We start from the raw sequence: 9489 nt of genomic DNA on the forward strand, positions 1-9489 counted from the left end.
AGAGCTCCGGCGTCTCGGAGAGCTCGCCGGCGCGGGCTCGCGGCGGCCAGAGACGAAGCAGGCGGCGGCGCGAGGTGAAGGCGGGCGGCGGGAGGCGCGACACGGCGGCCGGGCGCGATGGGCCGCGGGGGCCGGGCGTGGGCTCGGCGGGCCGCGTGGCCAGCGGGGGCGACGGCGACAGGTGTAAGGCGCTGATTGGTGTGGACGGCGGCGGCGTCTTCGTCCGGCCGGAAACGGACATGTCCGGGTCGGCGGAGCGCGGATTTTTAGGGTTTTGGGGGAAGAAGACCCGGGATTTCGAGAGGGAGGCCTATTTATAGAGGTAGAGGGAGCTAGGAAGCTCCAAATGAGGTGCGGTTTTCGGCCACGCGATCGTGATCGAACGATCTAGACGATAGAAGGGGTTTAGGTGGGTTTTGGGACAAATTGGAAGGGTGTTGGGCTGCAACACACACGAGGCCTTTTCGGTCCCTCGGTTAACCATTGGAGTATCAAACGAAGTCCAAACGATAGTAAACCATGGCCGCATGACAAATATCGGTCCAATCCGAAAACGTTTAACCCCCACACATGGAAAGAGGTAGAAAGGACCACCGGAGAACATAGGAGCGCCGGAATGCAAAACGGACAATGGGGAAAAAGCTCGGATGCATGATACGAACACATATGCGAATGCAATGCACATGATGACATGATATGAGATGCATGACAAAGACAAAACACACGGAGACAAAAACCCGACAACGAGGAAATAAAATAACTTAGTGCCGGAAACGGCAAGAGTTGGAGTACATATAAGGTAAATTACATCTGGGGTGTTACAACACTCCACCACTACGAAAGGATCTCGTCCCGAGATCTAGGACTAGAAAAACTCCGGGTACTCAGAACGGAGGTGATCCTCGCGTTCCTAGGTGGCTTCACGGTCGGAATGATGTGACCACTTGACTTTGAGGAATTTGATAGACTTGTTGCGAGTCTTGCGCTCAGTTTCTTCAAGGATAGCAACGGGGTGCTCACGATAAGAAAGGTCTTCTTGGAGATCAATATCTTCGAAGTTGACGGTGCAGTCAGGGGTCTTGAAGCACTTGCGGAGTTGAGAGACATGAAACACGTCGTGCACGTTTGCAAAGTTCGAGGGAAGCTCGAGTTGATAGGCGAGATCGCCTCTCTTGCTGACGATCTTGAAAGGACCTGTGTATCTAGGGGCAAGCTTCCCTTTGATACCGAAGCGATGAGTACCTTTCATTGGAGAGACGCGGAGGTAAACATGGTCTCCGATCTCGAAAGCCAAATCACGATGCTTACTATCATAGTAGCTCTTCTGGCGCGATTGCGCTGCTTTGAGATTATCATGAATGACTTTGCACATCTCTTCTGCCTCTGTGATCAAGTCATTTCCAAGAAGTTGACGTTCACCAGTCTCTGACCAGTTAAGAGGAGTACGACACTTCCTGCCATAGAGAATTTCAAATGGGGCCTTGCTCGAACTCGCTTGAAAGTTGCTGTTATAGGAGAACTCGGCATATGGAAGACAATCTTCCCACTTCATACCGAAAGAGATAACTCAAGCCCTGAGCATATCTTCGAGAATCTGATTGACACGCTTGACTTGGCCGCTAGTTTGGGGATGAAAAGCTGTGCTGAAACGGATGTTGGAGCCCATGGCCTTCTAAAAAGAATCCCAAAACTTGGAGGTAAAGATGCTGCCACGATCTGAAGAAATCAACTGTGGAATGCCGTGCAGAGAGACAATCCGAGAGGTATAAAGCTCTGCCAATTGAGTTGTTGTGATAGACTCTTTGATGGGAAGGAAATGAGCCACTTTAGTGAGTTTGTCGATGACAACGAATATAGCATCATTGCCACGCTTGGACTTTGGAAATCCAGTCACGAAGTCCATCTCAATGTGGTCAAACTTCCATTCTGGAATGGCAAGAGGTTGGAGGAGACCAGCTGGTCGTTGGTGTTCTGCCTTCACTCTTCTGCAGACATCACATTCATTCACGAACTGAGCAATCTCATGCTTCATTCGAGTCCACCAATACGACTGCTTGAGGTCCTGGTACATCTTTGTACTTCCAGGGTGGATAGAGAGGAGTGAATTGTGAGCCTCATTCATAATGACTTTACGAAGATCACCTTTAGGCACAATAATGCGATCCTCGAAGAATAGAGTATCCTTGTCATCAAGGCGATAGCACTTGTACTTGGGTTGACTCTTGGCAATCCCGATCTTCACCTTCTTCACCATAGCATCAAGAAGTTGAGCCTCGTGAATCTGATCTTCTAAAGTAGGAGAGACTTGAAGGTTGGCCAGAAATCCTTGAGGAACAACTTGAAGGTTGAGTTTGCGGAAAGCTTCACAAAGCTCGGGTTGGTAAGGCTTGAGAATCAAACTGTTGCAGTAAGCCTTCCTGCTCAATGCGCCAGCAATTACATTGGCCTTGCCTGGAGTATATTCGATGCTTGGATTATACTCTTGAATCATTTCGACCCAAGGAGTCTGCCTGAGGTTGAGATTAGGCTGAGTGAAGATGTAATTGAGACTCTTGTGGTCAGTGAAGATGTCCACTTTTCTTCCCAATAAGAGATGTCTCCAAGTTAAAAGAGCATGCACAACTGCCGCCAACTCGAGGTCATGAGTGGGGTAGTTCTTTTCATTGGGCTTTAACTGGCGAGAAGTATAAGCCACAACTTTCTTCTCTTGCATCAACACTGCACCAAGACCTTGAAGAGAGGCATCACAGAAGACCTCGAACGGTTTAGATTCATCAGGAGGAGTCAGAACTGGAGCAGTGACTAATTTCTCTTTCAGGGTGTTGAAAGCGATGTCACATTCAGGAGACCAGACGTACTTCACATGCTTCTGGAGAAGGTTGGAAAGCGGCTTCGCGATCTTTGAGAAGTTCTCAACGAACCTTAGATAATAGCTTGCGAGACCAAGGAAGCTATGGAGTTGCTTCACATTCTGAGGTGGTTCCCAATTCACAATTGCAGACACCTTCTCAGGATTCACAGCAATGCCCTTGGCAGAGATGATATGTCCAAGATAGAGAACCTCATCGAGCCAAAACTCGCACTTTGAGAACTTGGCATAGAACTTATGTTCTCTGAGCTTATCCAGCACCAAACGCAAATGCTTGGCATGATCTTCCTTGTTTTTGGAAAAGACCAAAATGTCATCGAGGTAGACCAAGACGAAGTCATTTGTGTAGGGGTTGAAGATGAAGTTCATCATGCGAGAGAAAGTTGGCGGAGCGTTGACGAGGCCAAAAGACATGACAGTGTATTCATATGAACCATAGCTTGTTCTGAATGCTGTCTTGGGGATATCTTGCTCACGAATTTGAATCTGGTGATAGCCCATATGGAGATCAAGCTTGGAGAATACTTGAGCACCTTTGAGTTGTTCAAACAGCTCGTTGATGTTGGGAAGTGGGTACTTGTTCTTTATAGTCTTCTTGTTCAATGGACGGTAGTCGACACAGAGTCGGTCCGTTCCATCCTTCTTCTTCACAAAAAGAACTCCACAACCCCACGGAGAAGAACTAGGTTGGATGAGACCCATTCGCTCTTGAATATCGAGTTGTTTCTTCAGCTCCTTCAACTCTTCAGGTCCAAGCTTGTAAGGACGCTTGCAAACAGGTTCCGTGCCAGGCTCAAGATCGATGGCGAATTCCACTGGCCGGTGCGGAGGCATTCCTGGAAGCTCTTCTGGAAAGACGTCTTGATATTCGCAAACGACTGGAATTTGAGAGATGGCATCCAATTCACCCTTCTCATTGAGAGAAAATAGACGGATGGTATCGTCATTAGCGGCAAAGACAATTACATCCTCAGACGAATGAGTCAATTGAATCTACCTAGCAGCACAATCAAGCTGAGCCTTGTGCTTAGAAAGCCAATCCATTTCGAGAATAAGATCAATATCCGAGTTACCAAGGACCATTGGGGAAGAAAGAAACTTATAATCGCCCAACGTGATAGTCACATCTGGAACCTCCAAATTGGCACTCAAACGTTTACCAGGCGAAACGATATCCATTTGTTTGCCCAAATGAGAAGAGACTAATTCATTCTTGGCAAAAAAATGGCTTTGACATGAAACAATGCGATGCACCAGTGTCAAAAAGTACTTTTGCAGGAACATCGTTAACAGGAAGGTTACCCATGATGACATCTGACAAGTCCTGTGCCTGAGATGCATTCATCAAGTTGACCTTGGCGTGCTTGGGGTTATGCTTGACCACTGCGGTACTAGCAGATCTCACAGGAGGAGGAGGAGGAGGAGGAGGGAGACGCCTTTGATTGAAGCATTTGTTGGCATAGTGACCCTTCTGTTGGCACTTGTTGCACGTAACCTCCGAGAGCGGACGGTGATACGGAGCACTTGATCTTGGAGCTTGAGATGAAGTCTTGTTCTGAAAGCCTGGGTTGGGTGGGTGGGAAGATCCATTGCCACCTTTGCTCTTCTGCTGATAAGGCTGACGGAATGGAGGAGGAGGAAGCCAATACTTTTGCTGCTTAGCCACTTAAGTAGAATAAGAAGGAGTTGCATCTCTGACTCGCTTCTTGGAAGCATCACACTTCAGTTGGGCAGCCTCTTGCTTCATTGCCATGTTGTAAAACTCATCATACTTCTTGGGCTCAAAAAGGACGAGAGCTAGCTGGAGTTCTTCTCTGAGACCACCCCTGAACTGGTATATCATGCTCTTCTCGTCAGGGACGTCTTGCTTAGCGAAACAGGCGAGCTTCTGAAACATGATGTTGTACTGGTAAACATACATAGTGCCTTGCTTCAGGTTGCGGAATTCCTCACGCTTGCTCTCAACCACACTCTGAGGAATATGATGAGCATTGAAGTCTTGACGGAATTCATCCCAGGTAATCACACGGCCTCCTCTGGAATCTTTGTACTGCTGAAACCATTCTGCAGCTTGGTCTTTGAGTTGGAAGGATGCGAACTTGACGAAGTCCTCAGGCTTGATGTTGCTGCACTCAAAATGCTTGCAGATATCCACGAGCCAATCATCAGCGTCTGTTGCCTCAACACAATTGCTGAAGGTCTTTGGCTGGTTAGCGAGGAACTGGTTGAGTGTAGCAAACTGATTCTGATTGTTGCCATGGCCGTGGTTCCCTTGGTTGCGCTATTGAAGAAGTTGCATGATCAGTTGCGTGTTTGCATTGGTAGCGGCCATCACAGCTTGCCATGCCTCCGGAGGTGGAGGTGGCGGATCAGGATTCGGAGTCATGCGCGTTGGAGGAGCCATCCTGAAGAGGGTGACATCCATTAGCATATTGACAGGCAAATATTCAAGCTGAATCAAAAGGATTGAAATTGCAACATAAAGTCTTCACATCCGAACAAAATGAACGAATGCATTCCAATTGAAATGGTCACATTTCCATAAATTGAGAAGCCACTTAGAATTGAGGTAGAAGAATAAAACAAGGTACGGACAAGAACAAATACTTGGTGAGGATTACCCAATCCCAAACCAAATATCCGCGGAAGAAGAACTAGAGCTACAAGAATTCCCACCTATGAAACTCCTGAACCATTCCGGTTATGCAATCGGGTGTTGGGGATACATGGGAAGCATAATATCTCACGCAAAGCTAGCAATTCCTACATCCAGCTGTATCCATCCTTCAACACATAACCAAGTAACCTTCGAAAATCATTTACCTCAACCTTCGAAAAGCATCCGTTATACGAGTTATGGCAATACTCCCGAACTCCCACCCCAGTACTGGGTGGCATCGAGGTTATCTCACTAACAACTGCATAAAAGAGATTTTCGACGTCGGCGAAACTCAGGTATTCCAGAATCTCAACGATAAAATTGTGACGACAACACCTCGGAGCTCAACTCCCCGGGACACTGCCACAACCCCTAAATGACAGGAGGCACCAAGAACAATGTTCTCGTCACAAATCGATCGGAACGATTCCAAGATACCCGCGTGATCCTAAAAAAATTAGTGAAATTTGAGAAGAGAAGAGTCAAAACTCTACGTCTAGATGTCTCACCAGAGCGATGAAGGGACCGAGGAGTAAAAAGAATTCCTAACTCTCCGATATATATAATCCTAAATGACTCAAAACATTTTTCTAGACTCAACAACGCCAATGATTCGATCAAGCAAGGGGATCCTAAGGTCGGGGAAGGCTCTGATTACCAACTTGTAACGCCCTCGATGCGGCTATATCTCCTACGTGTTGAAGCACGACTTAGAGGCATAACCGCATTGAAAGTGTCAGGACCCCGACTCAATGCCACATCGATCTAGCATGTAACACCTCATATCACTTTGCGGCCTCACGCACGGTATCCCCACGGGTGTCGCCTTACCTTTGCCCGGGACCGTTTGCGCCTTTTGGCACACGTATATGACAGTGTCGCTAGCATCCATATGATAAGGAGGCCGGGCTGACATGGCTAGTCGTAAACCCAAAGTGGCACAAACTTACAGGGACAGGCATCCATGACCCAGCATCGAATGTGTCGGTCATCAGCGAGTGAATCCAGGCTGTAGCACTGGGCTAACAGGACTCCGGTGAACCGGGCTGTAGCGGGCTAACAGGACTCCGGTATTCATCGCGTGACATTTCCCCGAAGGGACAGACACAGGAACGAAGAAGGACACATGCCGGCCAGCCTAAGTGTTCCAGAGCAGTAGCAAGCTACCAGGGCTCAGTGGAAGCACTAGGAGACATTTCCCGGTAAGAGAGACTACTAAGGATAAACAACTAGATAGTCAGATCCCACACATAACAATACACGTTACACGTACGCATAACATGCAAGTATGTGTTGTACAACATGGCATCACAGCATAACTCAACAACTCATATAGATAAAAGCTCAGAAGAGCCATCATAGCATTTATTGCAAACAGGGGTCACAAGACCCATCATACAGAGCATACAAGCAACAAGCGGAAGCATTACATGTCTGGGTACAGACATCTACAAATGAAAAAGGCTGAAGAGCCTGACTAACTACAACATCCGATCAAGATCGTAGCTGAGGTACAAGCTACTCGTCGAAGTCCACAAGACACTAGTAAGACCGAAGTCTCCGCTGCCAAAAACATAAATAAAGCAACATGAGTACAAAGGTACTCAGCAAAACTTATATCAGATCCTATCATACATGCATTTGTATCAAGAGGGTAATGTGGGGTTTAGTTGCAGCAAGCCAGCTTTGACTCTGTGGCTATCCTGTTTTACGACTACCAGAAACTCTTGAGGTGATATGGCGCACACGAGTCCACTAATCACCACACAATACACTACTATGGATTCATCCCCATCTCCCTACGAGAAGGCCATCCATAGCACTCACACTTGTCTTGAGCATTTTAGAGTATTCACTTCAAGTTGTCTATGTACCATGTAAGCATCCAAGAAGTCCATATCCGCGGACCCGGCTATTCGAATAGATCATGTTAACCCTGCAGGGGTGTACTTCTTCACACACGCTCTCGCCACTTACCGCCATGTACACGTCATGTATCTCGGCAACCTTCAAGCGGAAGCCTGGCGAGGGTGTCGGCCATGACCTGACTAACCACACAAGACTCTAGTCCAGGTTTATCGCCTATTCGGGTTCCACCCGCAAGGAGATCCAGCCGGGGTGTCGCTCACGGCCCCAAACGATGTGAGCAGGGTTCCCAAGCCCACCATCCGGGCGCCACTTGGTACACCGTGCCACCTGTGCCTAGACTGTCCCAAGCCCACCCTGCCGGGTGCCACTTGGTAGAAAAATAGCACTACCTGCAAACACCAGAAACTAGTTGCGACTCCTGGACAGAGATCTAGTTGGTTAATAAGTCGAGAGGGCTTGGAGCGCCCGGAGCCCAATGTGTGGTAGTATCGAGTCATTGGACAACATACATAGAACTCAGTGCTTAAGGACGGTTCCAGTGAGACAACCCACAACGTACTCCTACATGGCCTCTCACCGCTACCTTTACCAAATCGTGTTCACACACTTCACTCTCAGCATTAGAACATATCATAACACTCCAACTCATTCCCAATGAATCAGACCTGACACAACTCTAAGCAATAGCAGGCATAGCATGGTAGGAACACAACATGGCTCAATCAACTCCTACACATGCTAGTGGGTTTCAACTATTTACTGTGGCAATGACAGGTCATGCAGAGGAATGGGTTCAACTACCGCAGCACAAAGTAGCAGACGAATCGTTGTTGTCCTAATGCAATAACTGAGAGCAGGAGCGAGAGAGTAGGATTGTATCGGAATGAACAAGGGGGTTTGCTTGCCTGGTAAATGAACAAGGGAGGCACTGCTTCATAGACAGGTACTCTGGAACGTCTCCGGAGCAGGACCTATCGAGAAGGAACGGTGCCGGCAATCAATACACAAGCATATGCAACAATATGATGCATGAACATGGCATGAAGATGTGATGCTGTCTGAGCTAATGCAACTAGTACTCATTTGGTTTGAAGTCCATTTGAACCATAAGCTCAAATGCATCTCCAAAGTAAGCTCTTATATATGCCATAATGTGCTTTCTCATATACAGCATGTATAAGTTGGCTTGTCATGCATGAAACTAGTACAGATGGAAAGGTTGCATTTTTCTGATAATTTTTCATATATAAATTATTTTAATCTGAGCTACGGTTGAATTGATATGAATTTTTGAAGTTTAAAATATTTTCTGGAATTTCCTGATTAAAAATAATTCCAGAAAAAGGATAACTGCGTCAGCATGACTTCATCACTACATCAGCGGGTCAACGCGGCTGTCCAGGTCAAATCTGACACGTGGGGTCCACCCGACAGTGTCATGGTTAAATAACAGAGGTTAATTAAATTTAAACTAATCCTAAACTAGAATTAGCAGGGATGGGCCCCACTTGTCATTGAGCCAGGGGAGTCAAACCCCCTGGTCAACTGGGCTAACACGCCGGCGTTTAGCCGCCGGCGGTAGCAAACGCGGTGGAGGGCGCGGGATTTCCACTCCGGCGCCCAATCGAGCAGCGGAGGGCACGTGCGGGAAGCTGGGGCTCGCGCGCATCCACTGGTGCCCTCCGTTTCTCCGGAGACGGCCTAAATCGACGGTGGCGACCACTTGGGCGGCGGCCGGAGTTCGGGCGCGAGCGGGATCGGGCTGCGGGGCACGGGGAGGCAGGGGAGAAGGGGGGGTTCGACGGCGGGGCTCACAGCGAATCCAACGGCGTCGTCGGCGAGCTCGGGGAAGGCTTGGGGCAGCCGGAGCGACGACGGCGATCTCGTCGGCCGAAGCTTGAAGACGACGGCGATGGCGATGAAGCGGAGCTCGCCCGGGTTGCTTTGCTCGGTGAGGAGGGAGAGGGGGTCGCGGCGGAGCTAGGAAGCGTGTCGGGGAGGTGCGGCAGTGGCCGAGGCCACGGTGGCTATGGACGGCGGCGACGGTGATTTCGGCCGCGAGAGAGGGGGCGAGGGGGAGGAGAGAATGGCA

The sequence above is a fragment of the Triticum dicoccoides genome, chromosome 5A (genome assembly GCF_002162155.2).
Source record: "Triticum dicoccoides isolate Atlit2015 ecotype Zavitan chromosome 5A, WEW_v2.0, whole genome shotgun sequence".
Lineage (NCBI taxonomy): Eukaryota > Viridiplantae > Streptophyta > Magnoliopsida > Poales > Poaceae > Triticum > Triticum dicoccoides.